The sequence below is a fragment of the Balaenoptera physalus genome (assembly GCF_965194825.1).
Source record: "Balaenoptera physalus genome assembly, chromosome: 19".
Taxonomy (NCBI): Eukaryota; Metazoa; Chordata; class Mammalia; order Artiodactyla; family Balaenopteridae; genus Balaenoptera; species Balaenoptera physalus.
Window position 1 is genome coordinate 39,687,401 of NC_138900.1, and position 21,602 is coordinate 39,709,002.

General features: G+C 47.2%; 1 protein-coding gene across 1 annotated transcript in view; it reads left to right on the forward strand.

Moving 5' to 3' along the window:
• CES5A (carboxylesterase 5A) overlaps positions 1-21,602 on the forward strand; it is a 291,437-nt gene that overhangs the window by 209,402 nt on the left and 60,433 nt on the right. Inside the window, exon 4 of the mRNA XM_082437045.1 lies at positions 17,919-18,040. The gene's annotated coding sequence lies outside the window, so the exon portion shown is untranslated. The remainder of the gene's footprint in view (positions 1-17,918; positions 18,041-21,602) is intronic.

A 21,602-nucleotide genomic window follows, 5' to 3' on the forward strand; every position in this document is an offset into this window, starting at 1 on the left:
AACGTGACTTCCTTCACCTCAGTCCAAACCTCGCCCTGTCAGAGACTGTCTTATGTAAATTTTTGATATTTTGCTCATTGTGGACTTTTTTTGCATTAATTTTGATTTTTAAAAATATCACACAAAAGTATTATTTATCTTGATCGCTGAGTAATTTTGATGCCGCCATAAATATTGTTCCTCACCCGCCTCACCCTAGTCCCAGCCCTGACTTTGAAGTGATAACTTGGGCTTGTGGGGAGTGGAGGCCTGTAGGGCTAGGGTGGGTGGGGGAGATGGGTTGAGGTGGGGTTCGCGTGAGAGATGCAGCCAGATTGTGTGAATGCGGGCAGAAGGAGACGTGAGGGCAGGCCTGCTGCTCGCTCCCCCTTCGGAGTATTCTGAGGAGGGGGCAAGAGGGGGGTGCCGTCAGCAGCCCACCTGTCCTACATTACATGCCTGCTTGAGGGCTAGGCACCCACTTCCCTCAGTGAGTCTGCTGGAAAACCATTTTCCCAGGAGGTGGGAAGTAACTTATGGTTGAACTAGGCCTTGCCTTGGGGCTGATCCAAGATGGTCTCCAGGAGTTGATGGACCCCTACCTGCTCCCTTCCGGTGCCCACTCTGAGCCACTCCCCTCCTCAATTACAGCCTCCGTGAGCCCCGGTCCCGGCTGTGATTTCTCTCGTGTGGTCTGTACAGAGACCACCAGCCACATGCCCTGAGACCGACCCCATGAGCATGTGGACCTGCCTGTGTCACTTATGTCTCAGATTGTGCCCAGACCTTGATCATAACCTACCTCTGTGCTCCTGCAGGCTGTGGCTGGGAAGTAGATCCTGGATATCCATTAAGGGCCTCGAGCTCTAAGGCCATTCCGTGATGTAAAGTTGTAGTCAAGTGGGACCTCTGAGTCTTGAGACATGATTGTCAAGACATTGTCAGGTCAGGACCATGTTGTCTCAGGCTCTGAATAAAGAAATAAGAGGGACAGAGGGGATGAGGGAAAGGCACTGGCTCAGAAGTCAGCAGACCTGGGTTCTAGTACTGGCTGCTGGGCTACCTACTTAGTGTGACCTTAAACTAATCCTTTTGTCTCTTTGAGCCTCAGCTTCCTGGTCTGACAGATTAGGAAATTAGACTAGAAGGGCCCCGGTGTTTCTGTTACCTGAGCATGTACTAGGTACTGTGGGGGAGCTCAAGAGGAATTTATGGTCCTGTTCTTGAGGGTAAATCATTAAGCTGGTATATCAGCTATCACCACAATGATGCTGTGTGACAAGTCCACCCCACGCTCAGCCTCAGTGCCTTAACACAACAGTTATTTATCCTCATGCTGTCAGTTCTGCAGGTCAGCTGCCACTCAGCTGGGCTAGCTGGACCCTGGACTCCAGGCTGCAGGTTGGGTACGGGTTCATTCCACATATCTCTCCTCCTCCATGGGCCAGCAGCTACTCCATGGTCACCATGACACAAGACAGTAAGCCAAACTGGGCAACAGGTGTCCAGCCTCTGCTCAATTCACATCTTCTAATGTCCATTGACCAAAGCAAGTCACGTGGCCAATCCCCAAATCAAGAGGTGGGGAAGTTTACTCACCCACCCAGCTATGGCAAAGGTGTGGATGTATAATACTACCACAGGAGAGTGAAGGATTGCGACCAATAATCCACCTGGCACAGTTGGGGAAGACAAGAGTAACCCAGGGAATATGAAAAGGTGCTACACATCAGGGTGTGGCCAGTCCACCTCTACCTGCTGCTTAGCTGTGAGTCTCAAATCTGCCCAGTGGCACTGGCATCACTAGCCAGCTCAGACTTCAAGGACACCCAGGTCAGGTGTGGGGTGATGGGGTACTTGGAGCTTCCCATATTGGCGACAGCACTAAGAGGGACTCAGCAGCTGCCTTTAACTGGCTCTTTTGTTTATTCCAGCCGGGATGTTAGCTCACCAGCCTGAGCTTCAGCTTGCCACTGTGCCAAGACCATGCCACTGTGCCTTCATTCCCCTGGCAGTCTTTGTATCACAATGTGGAGCTTGGGAATGAAGCCAACAGGAAGTACAAAACTGAGAAGCTTTAAGGGACCAGGTCCTGAAACATCATCAGAACCCCTAGATGCAGCCATACTCGAAGCCATGCCTTCTCAGTTACATGAATCAATAAATTCCTTTTTTGTTTTAAACCAGCATTCAAATTGGGTTTTCTGCCACTTGCAACAGCATGAGTGGGCTGGGCTTAATATAAGAGCTTGCCTACCCAAGAGGATCTCACGTGGGAGGGAGGGTGGCAGGTACTTCCCGGGCACAGTGTGATGTGGAGCCTTGCTGCTCAAAGTGTGGTCTTTGGATCAGCAGTATTAGCATCACTTAGAGGCTTATTAGAGATGCAGAATCTTGGCGCCCCCCCCTCCCAGATCTTCAGAATCAAACTATTCATTTTAATACATTTTAACTAGAGCTCTATTCATTTGTACATTAAAATTTGAGAAGCATTTGTGTTGGGGATCAGGACAAGCCTCTCCCACCCCCTTCCTTTGTGACTGGGTACAGTTTAGCAGTTGACTGGAGTTGGGACCAGGGTTCAAATTCTGGCTTCATTACTTACGAGTGGAAGGGCAATGACAGTTGTGTTTTTAAATATCTCTGAGCCTCAGTTTCTCTTCTGGAGAACGGGGGTAATAACAGTAACTACCTCCCACTGCTTTTGAAAGGAAATCAGTGTATTTAACTCATGGAAAGTGCTTGGCAAAGAGGAAGGGCTCAAAATGCGCCAGCTATGATTATTTCCGCAATTCTACAGTGGGGCTGCTTTATGTTAAACCCACCTAATAACTTCTGATAGACAGAATGAGACAACAGATGAGAAAACATTTTGGGAATGTTTAAATTAATGAAAAAGTAATGATTTTTCCAAATCTTAAATAAAACCATTCACAGGGGTTGTTTCAGCTGCATGTGGTTAGTAGTTGGTTGGTTTTGACCTGTACACCAGGTGAAGAGGCAAAGTGAGGTCACCAAGAGGGGGCAGTGCTCTGAGCTGAGAGTCAAAGGGTCAAAAGGACCTTGTCTTACAGGGAGAGGGAGGATCAGAGCAGTTGGGCAGGGAGTCCTGGCTGAAGACAGACCCCAGAGAGCCCCAGATAAAACCACTCTGAGCTTTGTCCATGATGAAACAAATCATAGTGACACTGGCTTCTCTGTAGCCCTTTGACCTGCTGGAGTACGAGACTGTTTCTCCAACTCTGTGGCTTCACTTGTTGAACAAACCTCAGAAGAACTCCAAGTGGACCTTGAAAGCCTGACACAGCCCAGCTCTTCTGCAGGGGAACACAGGGTGGAATTGCCTGGAAGCTGGCAAAGGCCATGAAGGAGGGGAGCCCTGCCACCTGGGAGTCACTCAGCCTCTGCAGATAAACACAGCCCAGCGAGACATTTGGTTCGAGGCCTGGGGACTTCTGTTATTGATTCTGTGTGTGGCTGAGAGTTGAGCTAGCAGCCCAACAGAGACCATTAGCTGAGGTAAGAGTTGGGTAGGAAGGGGCTCCGGCAGGGCACTGCCAAGGCTCCAGAATGAAGTCTTCCACCTTGTCTTGGAATCCTGGGCATCCTTGATTCTACTCTGGGGGAGAGACTGACCTTGGCTTTTGAGATCTGTAGCAGGGGAAGTGGGAAGGGATAAAAGTTTCCTAGATATCTTTCGTGCTCACAATCAGTCTCTGAAGTATGATCTGTGGATTATAAACGAAGATACTGAGATTGAGAGATGGAGAAACTCCCAACTCCGGCTTCAGTTAAGGAGAGGTGAAGGAGAGAACAGACTGAAAGTCAAGCAGAACTGGGTTCTGATTCCCCTCGTACTATGTTTTGTTAGTTCTGTATGAGATCATGGACAAATCACCTCTTTGTGCATTCATTTCCTTATCAAAAGGTAGGGATAAATACACCTTTTTTTGCAGGACTGATGTTAAAGTGATCCATGGTAGCACAATTAAAGTATTGATACATAGAGCAGTACATGGGACATAGGAAGGAAGTAAAGATTTGTTGATTATTAGTTCAATTAGAACCTAAAGGTCTAGGGGGATTAACATGGACAGGGTGGTGAATTCAGGAAGGTCCCCTCTGAGGAGCTGATACTTCAACTGAGATAAAAGGGAGGCAGCATTATGAGCATTAAGGGATAAGGGATTCATTACAGGAATTCATTGTAGTCTTATAGTGGGAGGAACCAGGGAAGTGAAGTCTGGAAGGGGAAGGGGAGTTGGAGGATCAGAGAAAGAGCCAGTAACAGTCCTGCAGGCCTGGTGTAGGTGGATAAGTTGAAGCACACCCAAGAAATCAAGCACATCCAACAAGCAAGGTGAGGCCATGAGGGGAGTTCATGGAGAGGGCTTTGAGGTACTGTTGTCTCTGTTCCTCTTCTGCCTCTCTGGGCTTGCAGCCACACATCTGGAGGTGGGCCTTGGGTAGCTGTTGGTCAGCAAGGCCAGCAGTTGGGAAGATAATCTGGACAGAGAGCAGAGTGAGGGCAACCTGGGATGCTCCAGCTACCTCTGTGTCTGCCCGTCAGCGTAGCTGACTGCCATGATCTTTTGAAAATAATGGCTGATGCTTCATTTCCTCCTTCCACGTCTGGTTCAACCTCCCAGTCTGGCCAACTCTTTCCCAGAACCATGCAATAGGGAGATTCTGGGAGATGTAGTTCCAGCTTATCCAGTTGATAATACATTCCATTCCAATGCTGCTGCACTCATTACAAAGATAGAGAAAACTTGGAGATGAGAAAGTTTGGGATGGGAAAAATCAGGAGTTCTCTCATGGACATGTTTAATTTGAGATGCCTGTTTAAAATGACCCCCGATATTCCTGTGTCCTGCTGTTCATGCCCTGAATAATTCTTTCCCCTTGAGTGTGGTCTGAATTCAGTGACTCACTTCCAGCAAACAGAATTGGGGAGAGGTGGTGGAAGGTCACTTCTGTGATTGATTACAAAAAGACCATGGCTTCTGTGTTGGGTACTCTTTCTTATTCTCCTGCTCACTTTCTGTGAAGCAAGGCAGCCGCCATGCTGTGGGCAGTCTACAGAGAGGCTCTCATGGCAAGGAACTGAGGGAGACACCTGGTCAACAGCCAGTGAGAGACAGGGACTCTCAGTCCAGTGACCTGCAAGGAACTGAATCCTGCCCACAGCCACAAGAGTGAGCTTGGAAGAAGATCCTCTCTTAGTCACACCTTCAGATGAGACCACAGCCCCAGCCGACAGCCTGACTACAACCTCATGAGAGAACCTGAGCCAGAGGCACCCAGATAAGTGGCACCCGGATTCCTCACTCACAAAAACTATGAGGCAATACATCTTTATTGTTTTATGCTGCTAAATTTGGGGGTAGGTTTGTTACTTGGCAATAGAGAACTAATACACTCAAGTGGATACTTGTGCTTAGAGCTTAAGGGAGAGGTCAAGGGTGGACATATATATTTAGGAACCATTAGCGTTTGATGGCATTTGAAGCCATGGAACTGAATAATATTATTTAAGTAGAAACAGTAGCCCGAGAAGAGCAAAGTTCTGAAGAGTGAACCTTGGGGCTTCCCAACATTCAGAGGTTGAGTAAATGAGAGAGATTCAGCAAAGCAAGTGGGCACGAAGTGGCTAAGGAGAAAAGAGGAAAGGCAGAAGTGTGTGGTGTTGAGAGTCAAGATAAGGTCATGTGTCAAGAGGGTGGTTGGGGTCAGGCTGCTGATAGGTCAGTCACCGTGAAGACAGGAGTGCCCTTTGGCTTTGACCACATGGAGTTGGTTGGTGACCTGGACAAGAGCAGTTTGAGCCAAGTGGAAGCCCACCTGGAGAGGGCTGAGGAAAGTGTGGAGGGGAGGTGATTTGTGCGCTTGACTGTGTAGCGTGAGGCATGCCCAGAGAAATACAGACTTTCCCTTTCAGTTCCAGTATAACAGTGTTTGCTTTTCTATGTGGTCCCTGTTCTTGGGAGATGGCTGGCAGGAGAAGGAGGCCGGACAGAATGAAGGGTGGCTTTGGAGAACAGGACACGGCTGGGGCAAGTTTGGTGGCAGAGCCAAGGAGCTCAAGTTAAGACAGTTTCTTTGTACGTCCTGAGCTAGAATCTACCTTTCAGTCATTCAACAAACACTCACTATGTGCCAGGACTCTGCCAGACGGGGGTGACCTGTCATCAGGTCAGATATCACCCCGAAGGGAGAGGATTCAAGGTCTAGGGGAGGCAGACTTTTAAGTAAACACCATAGGACCTTCCGATTAGTCAAGTGTAACAGAGGTGTGTCCTGTGCTATGGGCAACCAAGAGAAGGAGGGCCTGAGTCTTGCAAATGAAGACCTCCTGGAGGAGGTGGCCCTGAAGCAGAGCCTGAAAGACTGAGTGGCTAGTACTGTGCCAGGTCCCTTCTCTCTCCTCCCCTCCACCCCTACTTGCTCTCTTTCCTTTTCTAACTCCTCCCCCTTCCCCTCTTTCTCTCCTTCTCCCCCCTCCTTCTCTCCCTCCTCCTTCCCTGGCCCATGATGAAAGACCTTCCTGGCCTCCCAGCTGATGAATTATGCATGCCCTTCAGCAGTGTGCCTGGCATCCAGTTAGGACCTGGCCAGGTTGATAACAGAGACAGATTAAAATGTAATTCATTGAGGTTGACATTTAAGCCCCAGTGTGAATGGCAGGGAGGAAAAGCAGTGCTCTCCCAGAACCTTGGGGTAGGGGCTCTCAGCTACCTGCACTTGCTTAACTCAAGCCGGTTTAGCATGCGGGCTGGGCCTTCTGACGCACCACTGGTCTGGGGAAGAGCCCACAGCAGGCTTTAAGCTAAAGCAGTTTTTTTTTAACCTTTTATTTGGAAATAATTTGAGATTTACACAAGATTTGTGACGATAGTACAGAGAGTTCCCATATACCCTTCACTGAGATTTCCCTAATGTTAACATCTTATGTAACTATGGTATAATGATCAAAACTAAGAAATTAACATGGGTACAATACCATTAACTAAACTACTGATGTTTTTCGGATTTCAGCCAATTTCCTACTAATGTCCTTTTTCTGTTCTAGGATCCAATCAAGGATCCCAATCGCAAAACAGGCTGCTGTGGCCTTGCCTCTACAGGGACAGCATCTGTCCCCACACCCCAGACCAGTGGTTCTCAAACTTTAGAGTCCAGAGAGTTACCAGGGATTTTGCTTAAAAGGCACGTTCTTCCCTAGACATCTTGATTCAGTAAAACTTGGGTAGAACCCTGGCGTCTGTATTTTTAACAAGCACCCCAGAAAATGGAGAGTTGCTGGCCCTGACCAGCACTCCAAGCAAAGCCGGGTTGGTTCCTAGTTCTTTGGCAAGTCATTCTCCACCAGCAGATTTCCCTCATCCCAGCTCAGCCTTAGGACAAAGCAGGGTTACCCCTACCCATCACTTATTGCCAGATCCTGAGGGGGAGGAGAGCTGGGCTAATAAGCTGGCCAGGGCAAAACCCCAGGGAAGCCCTGCTTGGAGAGGAGCGGAAATGACTTTTATCTGTCAGTCACAGATGTATATATGTTTTCTCATTTAATCTGCAAAATAACCCCTATAAGTAGATACTGTTTTTCCCATTGTATAGATGAGAAAAGTTAACAATAGTGATATTCAGTGTAGGGTTGCCAGATATAGCACATAAAATTACAGGAGGCCCAGTTAAAGTTGAACCTCAGATAATACAATACTGGCGACACACTAATCTTAAAAAATAATTATTGTTCATCTGAAATTCATATTTAACTGGGTCCCCTGTATTTTATCTTGCAACCCTAGGTGATATGCTTTGGTTGCAGAGCTGGTAAGTAGGCCTCGACCCAAATCTGCCTCGGTGTCTGTAGCATGGCATACCCTGTGCTTACCTGCTCGGTGCCAGCCTCACCTGCTGGACCACAAGCAACAGGAGGTGGGGACCATGCGTATGGGTCCCCTGCTGTATCTACAGGGCTTGGCACCATATGGCAGGAGGTGCTTAATAAATATTTGTTGAATTAATGAATGCACAAATGGACTTACTACTCTCTTTGTACAAAAGAAAGCTGCAAATGATGATGATTAAATGGAAAGGCTAAGCTGGTGAGGGGTGGTGTGACAAACTTGCCAATAGGAATGCAAGAGGAGTTCGAGGGTCCGCGGTCTCATGCCCACACCTGGGAACCCCAGCCCTTGCACCCCGAACAAGGGCAAAGAGCCAACTATTCTCATTTCAATCTCTCAGGGCCTCTGCCTTCCCAACTGGGAAATGGGATTGGGTCCCTTGCAGCGCTAGGCTTCTGTGATTCTATGGTTTTTCTTCCTAACTCCACCCTCCTGAGTAGGGAAAGAATATGACCAAATTACAGGGTTTGCTCTCAACTATGGTATCTACTTCCCACACCACTATTTCCTAGTGCTCCTCTTCTTCCTCTCCCTCATCCTCCTCCATGACAATTTTCTAAGCACCCCAGTGGTGCCTGGCCTTGAGTTCCTTTCCTGGAATACTCCCTTCCACACCGTCAGACCAAATCAGAAGCCCAGAGAGACCCAGCACAGCACAGTTCTTTGCAGACAAGGGAAGATGTTGGGAGCACATTGTATCTTTTAAAATAGACCCGTTGTCGTCGGAATGTATTTTTAGCTGTGGGAGAGATTGGCATGCTCTCAGTGCCACCATCTGCCAAAGGCAGTTGCTAGGCAACTGACACTGACGACAGCAAGGGGATGACTTCATGGAGGATCTGGGGACCCTTATGGCCCAATCCCTCTCCACTGTCTAATTCCTGCATGCCGACAGCGAGGCCCAAGGGAACCAGCATCCCTCTCCTTCTGGGAGAGGGCAGGGAGCTGGTTTAAAGCCTGTGAGCTGAGCACAGAGGATGCTGTTCATGTAACAAGGGATACTGGGCCATCACTGCCACCTTGATTGGTAGATTTTCTATTTAGAAACTTTAGATGCTACTGTGGTTTAAGGCTGGGCTCTGGACTCAGTGAGTCCAAAGGATACACATCCCTCTCCACAGCAGCCCCATAGGCACTGGTCTGAATCAGAGCAGGAGCTGTTTGGAAGTTGCCAGCCCAGAGCAGGCTCTATGGATAAGGCAGCCAGCTGGTAGCCAGGACCCCTTGGTTCTGGCTCAATTCTGCTTTTTGCTCTCTAGGTGATTTGTGGTGAGTCTCTGCCTTTTTCTGGCCCCCAATTTTATCACCTTCAAAGTAAGGATATGGAACCAAATAAAATGCATTTATAGGGATAAAAAGCAGAATAACCACAGAGGAGAAAAAAGCCAGTCAGACCTGGGTTCAGCTCCTGACTTTGCCCCTTACTGCTCCTGTGTGACTTCAGGTAAGATACTGAACTCCTCAGTTTCTCAATCTGTAAATGACAGCAGTGACACTCATTGTATTGTGCAGATTCAACAAATCAGCACATGGAAGATAAGCAGAGCACCTTTATTTTGGAGTCCAGTAAATGGTTAGGTATTTTTTCATTTCTGTAGCAGAGACTATATGCAACTATATGCACCCACTGCAACCATTTCTCCTATCCAGATTAATATTTTAAGCTGGGCACATTTCCAGCCTCCCTTGCAGCTAAGTTGTCACTAAGGACACATGAAAGGAAGGGATGGGTACAACTTCTACCTCACTCACTTGTAGCAAATTGGTTGTCCTCTCTTTTCCTTCCTACAAGCCAGGGCGTGGATATGCCCGTGACACCTCTTTGACTATGCAGAGCAGGACAACATGCTGGGGTGGGGGAGGCGTGGCAGAACAACAAATTGGAAGGAACCTGGGTCCCTCTATTAAGAAAAGGACTGAGTGCATGTGGTTTGCTTGGGAGGGCTCAGAGCACTGCAGGTGAGTGGGGAGGTGACAAAGGGAAGAGAAGGCAGCCAATAAAGGCCAGCTACCACAGTGGATGACCAGGGCTTAATTCCATGGGGAAGTTCTGAAAAACAGTGTAAAACTCAGCCTTCAGAGCTAACCAAGCGTAAGGGAACTGGGCCATGTTTATCCCCACACCCATCAGTCCCAGGGTGGTGGAGAGGGGGGGATTAGTTCCCAGGCACTTCCCAGTCTTCTCTGTGTTGGTGGGTAGAGTGAATGTCAGCAGCCCGAAAGCAGCCCTCTGTCAAAGATGCAGGTGCTGGCATTGGAAGCCAAGCTGGTGGGCATGGGCCCGGTAAGGGGACCCGAGGGAATGTGAGCCCAGCACCAGCAGCATCAGCTATGGTTCTTCAGAAAGAGAAATAAACTCCTGTGTTCTTCAAGTCACTATATATTGAGGATTCTTTTGCAGCATAACTTTTACCCTAATTTAATTTCCGAATGTTATATATATGGGAAGTTTTGGTTTTATGTAATCTCTCCAAGCTCCTGGACTCCACGTGATACTCATGGAGGTTATGTCATGGTTGAGGAAAAAAGGTTCATGCTAAGGAGCAGACGTGTCTTGACAGAGCATACATCACTTGGTATTTTTGGGGCTCAGACACTGCATGGTGTCGGCCCTCCGAGAAGGGACAGATGATTGTGGACAGGCATAGTCAGAGAAGCTGAAACTTTACCTGCCAGAGACGACTTGGAGAGATGAGGTGGAGGGCCTCCTCACTGAGGCATGGGGTAGCTCCTCTGGCAGGTGTGGGGTAAGCAGGTACCTTGGCTCACGTGACTGTAGTGTGTGGTCTTGGGCTGGTAGATGTTGGATTTAGTTGCATTGTGCATTTAGAGGAGTGGGCTGCAGGGTGCCTTTTAGCTGAGAGTGACTTGGTAGAGGGGGCCCAGCTGCAGGGCACATGGCTTTTGCTCCCTGTATTCTGAGGTGGGGAAGCTGGTGGCAGGTGCCCCCCATCCCACGCCTGATGCCACTGCTGTCCAGCTGGCGTATCAGAGCTCACTGAGGCTGTGGCCTGCCCACAGTGAGGGAGCAGAGGTGAGGGTCCTGTAGTGCACTGGGTGACCAGCGGAGGCTGGGCACTCGTGTGGGCAGCGTGTCCCACCATCTCAGCACACAGCAAGCCCTCAAACTGTCTTGGAAGGCAGAGCTGGGGGCCCCTTAGAGATCATCTGTTCTAGCCTCTCATTTTGAGGATGATGGCGCTGAGCCCAGAGAAGGGAATGAACTTCCAAGGCCAGCAGAGGAACCTGAATCCAGATTTCTTGACTTCCCAGGATGGGGGAATGCAGCTGACATAAAGATAGGGGGTGCATGCCTCAAATCTGCTGCCAGCCACCTCTGAGCCATTTGCTCCACCTGTAAGACCCTTTTACTTATTCGTGAATCTCAGAACTAGAAGAGAACTCAAGAGATGATCAGATCAGATCCCTCAGTCTCCAGGCATGTGTGCCTCCTCAGCTGTGGCAGCTGGCTTGAGGTCACCTTTCTCTGCCCTTCAGACCAGAGCTCCTCTTTGCCACCTCTGTGTGTTCCACCACAATGGTCTACCAGTTCTCCTTGGTGTCTTACTGCAGTCATTACTGTTTCACATTTGGTTTGATTTATTTTAACCTCTAGATACAGGTTGACTTTGCTGCATTATGCATTATGACAGTGAGGAGTGGGTTGGAATCAGTGAATTCGCCCTCATTCTCTGTCCTATTTCTATGGGAAAGGGGGTGGAGGGAAGGCTCCAGCCCTCCACCCCCAGCCCCCATGGATTGAGGACAAGTACATGAGAATGAGGCTGTCCACCCAGGCTCCCCAAGTCCTAGTCAACCCCAAGGCTCTGGAGGGAAGAGTGAATGCAGTGTCCTTCAGAGGGCAGTGGGCTATACAGCCTTGACCCAAACCCAGGCAAATGAAAGTCGCCCTTTGCTGCTTTGTTACATCCCATCACCTCTCCTCCCTCCTCATATCTATAAATGTGGAACATTTTTTTCCCTGTTCTAGATTCTCTTTGCATTTTATCCTCTTTGGGAGAATATGAGCATCTTTCTTTGTTCTCTTTGAGCAGTTTGTGTCTGGAATGGAGAGAAAGAGAAGAACGGGTGTAGCCTTCGTCCCTCAAGGGAGAAGGGGAATCTCTCTGTAGCCAGTGCTAAGTGCCTGTGTCCCATGCGGTTGTGGAGGTGGAGAGGCCTCTGTGGGGCACCCTGTCTATTTGGGGAAATCAGACTACAAGTCAAGGTGCTTATGGCCAATACAAGGTATAAGATGAACTAAACTGTGTGTGTGTATGGTGGGGGGGGCATCCTGAATATACACATAGCAAGAAGGGAGAGATCAGTGTGGACTCTAGTAGTTAGAGAGGGCATTATTGGAACAAGAAGTCTCCAGTGGGAGGCTGACGGATAGGATTTGGGCAAGATGAGAAGAGAAGCAGGAACGGGAAGCGCCAGTGTTCAGGGGGAAAGGGGAAGAAAGCAGGGGCCCCGTACTTGAAGGAGTAGGAACAAGGCTGGAGAGTTAGGGTAATTTCAGGGGTAGATGGAAAAGGGCTGTGGGAGGGGGCAAACTGGCAAAGAACCAGGCAGGGCAGGGTGAAGGAGGGGCATTTAACCAAAGTCAAGTCCAGACAGGAGGCCAGCTAGTCAGCACCAGACCTCTGATGGCCTGGGAAGGTTTCATGGGACAGTGGAACATCCGTGTCCATTTTCCAAGAGCTGTTCGGGGATGGGGGTGGGGATGCTCAGTGAGTGGAGCAGAAAGAGGGCGGACGGGCAGTTTCCTGCGGAGTGTGATGTACCTCAAACCCCAGGAAGCCAGGAGATGTCCTCACAAATCCCGCAGACCTTCTACACAGCACATCCGTGAAGAACAGGGCTAGATGGCAGGGGCAGGGAGGGAGGCTTGTCGTGTCATCTCTCCGCCTGCCCCCACCCCAGGAATCCCTGGGATGAGCGAGCCGGCCTTGCCACACCCCGGGGGAGTGTCCTTGTCAAAGCGATGGCGGCCTCACCTGAAAGTAACAGTTGTGGAAGCACTTTGTGCAGAAATCTTCTGTCTCCTGCAGTTTCATTCTGAAACAGGAGAAATACCTGTTGCCCACAGGGTGAAATTCTCCATTCCTTCCCACAGCATTTGAAGCTCTCAATAACTTGGTCCTGACCTAATATCCTATTCTCATTTCTCATCATTGTTCTTTATCATCGTTGTCATCATCACATGAGTAATTAAAATTAACTAGCTTTTATTAAGCATCTATATGTGCCAGGAATTCTTCTATTAAAAATATAACAATGTAATAACATTTCATCTTTTCCACAACCGTCTGGGTAGAAACTATTATTCTGTCCATCTCATGGAAGAGGCAAATGAGGCACAAAGAAATGACTTGGCCTAAGGTCTGTCCACCAGCACATGGCTGGACAGTGGAGGCATCAGACACTGAACTTCTTGTGTTGCATGCTTGCCCATGCCCGGCAGCCTTTCCCCAGGCTGTCCCCCCGGCCTGGACTGCCTCCCCACCTCTCAGCTTCTCTCCACCTGATGGACAACCACACAAGACCTGCCTGCAAGACCTAGCTTAAAAGTCACCTCTGTGGAAACCCTTCTCCAGCTCCCTGGGGAGCAACTTTCTCTAGGCCTCCCCAGCACACCCTGATTATGATGTCAATCACATCATGCTTCTGGTTTTTGTTCATGTGCCTGTTATTTCCCTCAAAGGAAGAGACTACTCTTTTTAAAAATGTTTGCATTTTTAAGGAAGCATTTAATTGACATACAAAGGAACTAAAGGAACTACATTTTGTTCAACTTCGTGCCTTTCCTCTTCCCCCCCTCCCACCTCCCCAGGTCTGGTATGGAGCAGAGGTGCAATAAATATTCATTAAATGGAGATGTCTTTCTGGCCCCACTCAGCCTTTTTCCTGACCACCCCATTCCCGACTGTTTGCTGTGTGGGAGAATCCAGACATCTTGTACAGCTGCAGCTCAGTGTGTCCCATTTTGGCTGGAATTCAAGGAGCAATTACAGACAAATAAGTATTATTACAACCGCATCAATCAACATCTCTCTCCTTAAATGCTCTCACCAGGAAACAAGAATGATCTCAGTAAGACGCTGTCTTGTTTAAGCCCAAGTGTCTTTTTTGGTGCCTAGGGAGTGTGTGATCCTTGGAGGGACCCCACCATTGACCCTCTGTAACAGAGTCTGTATAGTCTGTGCACGCCCCTAGAGGCAGACAGTCCTGAATTCAAATCCAGGCTGTCACTTTTTCTCTCTGTGAACTTGGACAAGGGTCTTAACGTCACTGAATTTCAATGTTCTCATAGGTCACATGGAATCAATAATACTTCCCGGGGGTGTTGTTGCAATGATTAAATGAAATAGCACATTTAAAGTGTCAAAAGATTTCCCAGGCAATTAATAAATAAAAACTTCCCTTTCCTCTTACTTCTCAATTAATTATTGCATTCTCTCCTCTGTATTGAGGGTATGGTTTGTAATCACAAAGCTTTGTATCAGCAGCTAGATGGTAAATCCCAACCTTACCTACAGTTTGAAGCTTCTTGCAGAGCACAGAGGAACCAGTATAGAGAAGCTTTCCTGGAGAATCGAGGCGTGGTCTGGGCACAGGAGGAAGAATCGTGTTTAACATCAGATTTTCAGATCTTTTGTGGGGCACTAAGGTATCCTGGAGAAAAGGAAAACTGGGAATTAGAAGACCCCAACCACGAAACTCCCCTTGTTTTATGATACCACCTTGGGAACCATCCACGATTTGTCTGCAGGGGAAGTTGCCTGTGTGATGGAGGCCTGGATGCGGGGCTTGGGGACTGCCGTGTGTGGCCAGGGCAGAACTTTGCTGCTGTAGTAACAAGAACTTCTTGTCCAGGGCAACTGGCTCATTTGGCAAACTGTTTGGAAAGAAAGCTTATGAAACTTCAAACTCAGGTGCCTCCATTTGCGTGGAGCTTAGGTATGATAGAATTTGGCTTTTTTGGCCAGTCCATTCAATTCAGTTTAATAAAATATCCTGATACCCTCTTTAGGTCAGACATAGTGGTAGCAGTGGGGATCCAGGGAAGAACAAGATAAATTGCCACTCTTGCAGTGCTCACTGTTTCTAGAATGATGTATGGGGAGGTATGAACTAGAAACATGGGGTGCTGACTTCTGCTTAGGACCAAAGGGAGGCCTGACTTGAGACTTGAAGGATGAGGGATTTGTTGCTATTATGTTGTGTCAGGTGAGTATTTTCACTTTAACAGCCAAGAAAGTGTCATGTAATGGTTAAGGACAGTCAGACATACCTGGGTTCAATCCCAGCTCTGTCACTTATTAGCTGTGTTACTGTAGGAAAGTCACTGAATTTTTCTGAGCCTCAGTTTCCTTTTCTGTATAATAGGAATAGTGATAAAAACTTCTACTTGAAATTTTTTTTGTGAAGATTAAGAGAGACAATGCATATAGCACACTTACACAGTGCCTGTGTAATCATCTAGTAGCTGTTGGTGGTGATAGTGTAATTAATTTACTCTAAGAGGCCCGGGAATGGAGGAGTTATAATCTTAGAGTGAATATACACTTGGTGCTTTATGCTCCTCGTCTCTTGGCCTTCTCATATTTTCTACAAAGCTCATAAATTCTCTCCCCACTCTGCCATCAGGAAAGACTGGTTCTACCAGACTTCAGTTCTTCACTCATCCTGGTGCCCTTCCTCTTCCAGGACTGGTAGGAAATAGGCTAACAGAGAGAAAACACAAGCACAGCCACATTTCATTGCTAGCTTGGACTTTGGCTTCAAATTCCAATGAAACCACAGTGAGTTGGATTGGACCCTTCTCATGATCAAGTCAATCCTTCATCTCCATAGAGAAATTAAAGACCGAAACCTCCTATTCTTCAGGGTTTTTTTTGTTTTGTTTTGTTTTTTTAATTCTCCTCAGTCTCAGCCCTGAGAGGCCTCACTCTGGGGTGAGTGAGTCTGGGTTCCTTATTTAGCAGGTGCTGTGTTCAAATCATCTCACTATGAGTATAGATTTTTCAATTTCCCCATAGTTTTCTGTCAGAAAACTTGTTTCCCCCTGATTTTTCTGTCAGGTTGTACTTTATATATTTTGAAGCTATGTTATTGGGTGTGTACAAGTTCATGGTTACATTAACTTCTTGCTGGATTTTTTTAATCATAGAGTGTCCATCCTTATCCCTTTCATGTTTTTCAGCATAAATGCCATATTTCTCTACACTTTCATTTTCAATTCTTTTAAAATTTTGTTTCAGGTATGTCTTTTATAAATTACATGTAGCTAGATTTAAGTCCAATCTGATAACCCCCAACTTTTAATAAGTGAGTTTAAGCCATTTCCATTTATTAAGATTACTGTTAAATTGGTTTTATTTCTGCAGTCTTATTTTATATTTCCTACTTTACATGCTTTTCCTTTTTCCCCCTCTTTTACTGCCTTTGGTTTGATTGTCAGTGTTTTCTTTGTTCTCCCCTTCTTCCTTCTTCTGTTAATATGTATTCTCAGTTTTGTTGAGGTTGTTGGCTACCTTTCTGTGATGCTGTTTGTGTGTGTGTGAGTTTTTGGTTTTTTTCTCTCTGTGCTCATCACTCTCTAGTTGGTGTGTGTCTGTGTATGTGTGTATGTGTGTATGTGCTGCTCTTATTCAGCTCCCTGGGCCCCCAGTTCAGATCCAGACCTTATGTTTGTCTGTGTCTGTGTGAAGTCTCATTCTGTATGGATATTGCAAATTTAAGTGACTGAGTTAGCAGATCACAAGTCCTGGTTGCCAGAGTGTCCTGTGCCTGTCCAGACCCATCTCAGATAAGCAGTTTAGGATGGGCCACAGCCCCAGACAGGAGAATAGCTTTCCTTAGCTCAGATTCAGGTCTGGGAGCCTGACTTTGGTCTCCTACCTGCATGAGGAGTTCACTGCCCCTCCTAGGCTTCAGAAGTTGAACTTGGTTCTTGCTTCAGGTCTGAAAGTACAGTAGGTCTGCAACTTCTCTGTGTACCTTTAAAACAGGTCCTGGTCTAGGGCTCTGTGTCCTAAGGGGTCTTAGTTCAGACTGATGACTAGATAGATATAAAATGACCCTTCCCCAGGCTGACCCTGTCATAATTGTGAAAGAGGCAGAGTTAGTCTTTGTTGCCTTCTCTTCCTTATCTTTCTTTCATCGCTCCTCTCCCATCTTTCCCTCTCCTCCCACTACTTCCATCTTGACCTGGATTCTTCTGGTCTGAAAAACCTATCTCCTCATCTGAGGGTCTTGAGCTTTACCACCCCTTACCCTCTCTGGCACATTTGTGTTGTAAAGAAGGAATCACCAACGGTGGCATTTCAGGAACAGGTAAAGATGGAGTTTTGGATGATGCCCTCTATGTTTTCCTGTAAATCAGAGGGTGTGAGGTTGTATCTGGCAAGGACCACATTTTTTCTCCTGAGTCCCCTTCAAGCCCCACTGAGTCCAGGCCTCTGACATCTGTGGATGGTGCCTCTGATAACCCCACTCCATTGTGAATATCTTCTCAGGAAGGTTTAAATAAACAATGATTTCATAGGATGTTAGTCAGAACTAAGAAGTAAGACCAAAATGATCTCTTCTTTCATTTGCCTTCATGTGTCCTATGGAAAGGTCCTCAGAAGGTCAGTTCTGATGGCCAGTGAAGTTGTGCCATCACTTCCCACCTGAGGGTGGAAGACAGCCCTCCTGGGGACTTGGCCAAACTGGACAGAAGGCAACATGTAAGAAAATTTCTACTGCCCATTCCATGTCCCGTTGACCCTTGCCTCCCGAAGTGTCCAGTCACCATTATAGAGCTCACACTTCTCATTCCCTGCCACTGGTGCCCTGGCCTGCCAGGTGATGGAGCTTCTGTTTCATTCTAAATAGAGCAGAGGATGTTGAAAATCTTCCATGGCTTCTGGCAGGTGAAGGATCAAAGTGGTGCTTGGCAGCCACAGGCACAATCAAAAAGGTTAAGATCAAAGGGGATGGGCTCCGTTTGAAAGTGAACTCTCCTGTTCCTCATTACAGTCCTCACCAAGGCTTCTATCATCCTCTGCTGCAAGGAACAAGGATGAGGAATTTGGGCTGCGGCTGGCTGCTGAAGCCACGTGCTGACAGACAGACAATCCCGGAACAGCTGCAATGTCATTGTAAGCCTTGAAATTAAAATAAAATCCATTGATTTATAAGAGGAAAACAGGGTCAACACTAGTGGGGTCAGAAAAACCAATTCCAAGAGCCCTTGGGTTGGCCTAAATCCTACATATAAATTGGGTGATGGAAGTGTTTGCCATGGAAACCATCAGAGGGAAGCTGAGGGAATCCAGGTCTTGGCAGGTGATTGCAGCCGTTGTTGCTGGCACACAGCACACCAGGGGAAATAACTGAGGCCTCAATAAATAGGACATCTGGAGAGGCCAGAGCCTAGGCTCAATGTATTTTGTAAGGGGAAGGCTTCCTCACTGAGGATGGGGAATCTGCTTTGCAAACTGTATGGTCAGCAGCTTTGTGTATTTTGTGTCTGTAGGAGTTTATTTTAGCTCTGTGGTGAAGCTTTTTTTTTTTAACAAAACGTTGAATAGGGTGCCCACAAGGTATTTGCTTGCTGGCTTTATTTCCCTCCCTGCCTGGGTATGGAGAGGTGAGCAGCACTTCCCCTGACTCAAGCAAACCCCTTCCTCTCTTTGTGCCTCAATTTCCCCATCACACAATGAGGATACGAGATTAAATGAGCACTTCCCAGATGCACTTTTTAGAGAAGTGTTTGAACAAAACTTGGCTGAGGTATTGGGTGGATGGGACTTAAGTGTCCTAGTACTAAGATGAGTGTGTGCAGGTTAAATTCAAGTTGGCATGCAAACTGCCTCGGCTTTTGGCTGCAGAGTGAGGGCAAGCTTGACTCCTGCTCCTCACCCCAAATCTGGACAACTTGGCTTGCTTCTTCCCCCCTGGATGCTCTCCAAGGTTCTTCCCGGCTCTGACAAGGAGAGTGCTGCTGTAGGCTATGTGTCCTCAGCCCTCAGAGGTAGCTGTGGCATTGCAATTTCATTTTTCCTGGAGGACAAGTTCCCCTGGACTATTGCAGACCCCTGCACAGACTTTGTTATGGAATGGTACTGGGCTCCTTCTTTCAGAGTGAAAGCCTCCTTGTCCATCTGAGGCAAAGTTATTATTCCTTAGGAGCAAAGCCTTGTCCCTCCCAATGTGCTTCTTATCCGCCTTTTCTCTCTTGATCAACGTGAGTGAGTATTAATCTCTCTTAATTCCCTGCAGCTGGCCTTACTTTGCATGGCTGTTTGGGAATAAGGCTTTTTTTTTTTTTTCAATAGATCTTTATTGGAGTATAATTGCTTCACGATACTGTGTTTCTGTTGTACACCAAAGTGAATCAGCCATATGCATACACATGTCCCCATATCCCCTCCCTCTTGCGCCTCCCTCCCATCCTCCCTATCCCGCCCCTCTAGGTCATCACAAACCACCGAGCTGATCTCCCTGTGCTATGCTGCTGCTTCCCACTAGCTATTTTACATTCGGTAGTGTACGTATGTTGATGCTATTCTCACTTCGCCCCAGCTTCCCCCTCCCACCCTGTGTCCTCAAGTCCATTCTCTATGTCTACATCTTTATTCCTGCCCTGCAACTAGGTTCATCAGTACCATTTTTTTTTTTTTTTTAGATTCCATATATATGCGTTAGCATACGGTATTTGTTTTTCTCTTTCTGACTTACTTCACTCTGTATGACAGACTCTAGGTCCATCCACCTCACTACAAATAACTCAATATCGTTTCTTTTAATGGCCGAGTAGTATTCCATTGTATATATGTGCCACATCTTCTTTATCCATTCATCTGTCAATGGACATTTAGGTTGGTAATAAGGTTCTTTTTAGCCGCCTTTTCTTTCTTTTTAAGCAAACAGATTTTCTTTTGAGTTCTGGATGAATGTCATTCCAAGTTTTCGGTGGGAAGCAGCTCTCTCTAAAACATTCTCCTGAGGCAGGGCATTAGAGCAGTAAATAGGAAAGAAGCCATTTCCTGTGGTTGGAGAAATGAGTCTGGTTGGAGGCTTCTGTGTTGACAGGAAGGGTTATAGGGACGCAGGGGGTCTGTGTTTCAGGTCTGGATCCATGCTTACTTGCTGTGTGACCTTGGAAAATCCCGTTATCCTCTCTGGGCCACATTCTTGCCATCTGTGCAATCAGGAGTTTGGATTTGATTAATGATTTGCAAGACTTAAGAATACTTTGGAATCCTCTCTTAAATTTAAATCTATAGAAACCCAATATGAATCATGTGAAATCGCTATAGGCTATATCATGTGGTTTGGTTCAGGCTTTCTCAACCTCCACACTATTGACCTTGGGGGAGGATAATTGTGGGAGGCTGTCTTGCAGGATGGATAGCAGCATCCCTGGTCTCTACTCACCGGATGCCAGTAGCACTCCTCAAGTTGTGACAACCAAAAACGTCTTCAGATATTTCCACATGTCCCCTGGGGAGAGGGGCAGAATTGCCCCTGGTTGAGACCCACTGCTTTAATCTAATAAAACAATTAAAAGGTGAGAGTCTCCGTTGAAGGGGGATGGGAGGGAGTGTGACATAGATCCATTCTCTGTGGCCCCAGAGGCTCTTCTGACACACCAGTGTTTCAGGAGACACAGTTTAAAAACTTACAGACTCAGTCCTGATTGTCTCTTAGCTCAAAACTGCTATGTGAGTCCAGGGTCCCCTTTCCAAGTCAGATTTTTAATTGGAAAGGCAGAGGAGGGGGCTAGTCAGCAACTTTCTCAGTGCTCCCAGCTCCCATTTCATAAGGATGTGTAGCAGTGCAAGCTGCTTGTTCTAGGCATCCTCATTTGGACACCTTCTCCAGGAAACCTTCCATCATAATGCCAATGAAAGAACATACTCTCAACTCCTGTATCTATTCTGAAAAAGACCTGTCTATTCTGTTCCACCTAACTGAGCTGTCCTTTCCCTGCCACAGGCTCAGGCACTCAGGCTCTTTGAGATGCTGGCGTCTGGACCTAGGGCGGGTACTTGAGTATGAGGATCTTCAGAAAAGCAGGCCAAGCCTGTTCTGTGCTTGACCAGGCTTGGGGCTTGGCAGGAAACAAATCTGGTGTATTTAGATCCACACTGAGTCATATGAGGTGCCTCCAAGTCCCTCACCACAGAACCTCCGTCTCAGCCTCCATCTGGTTCTGTCACACCGGTTATGGGACCTTGGTCAAACCTCTACTTCCTCATTTACAAAATGCAGCCATTAAGATGTCCTTATAGGACGGCTGAGAAGAGGAAATTAGATTACCTACTTAAGTACCTACACAGTGCCAGGTACACAGTGTTCTCTTGGAACGTGGTTATGAGTGTGACGATTTCAGTGTTGGCACCCCGCCCCCAGTCTCCTTGCTCAGACTCTCTTCCCAGGAAGCCCCCAGCCTCTCCCATGGTAGTGGAGACCGGCTAGACTGGGGCAGGGGCTCCTGGACCCTGGGTACCCACCAAGGACATATCTCATTATGAGGGTAAAACCTTTCCTCCATAATTAGAGATGAGGCTTTAGAGAACTTCTCACTGAATTTTAATTTGCTAGTCTATTGAAACAACCTCCTGGGGTTATACATTCATTCCACTGATTTTTTTTTTTGAGCGTTTACCATGAGCCATTATACTTTACTTGGAGGCTTCTTCCTTTATTCTCAAG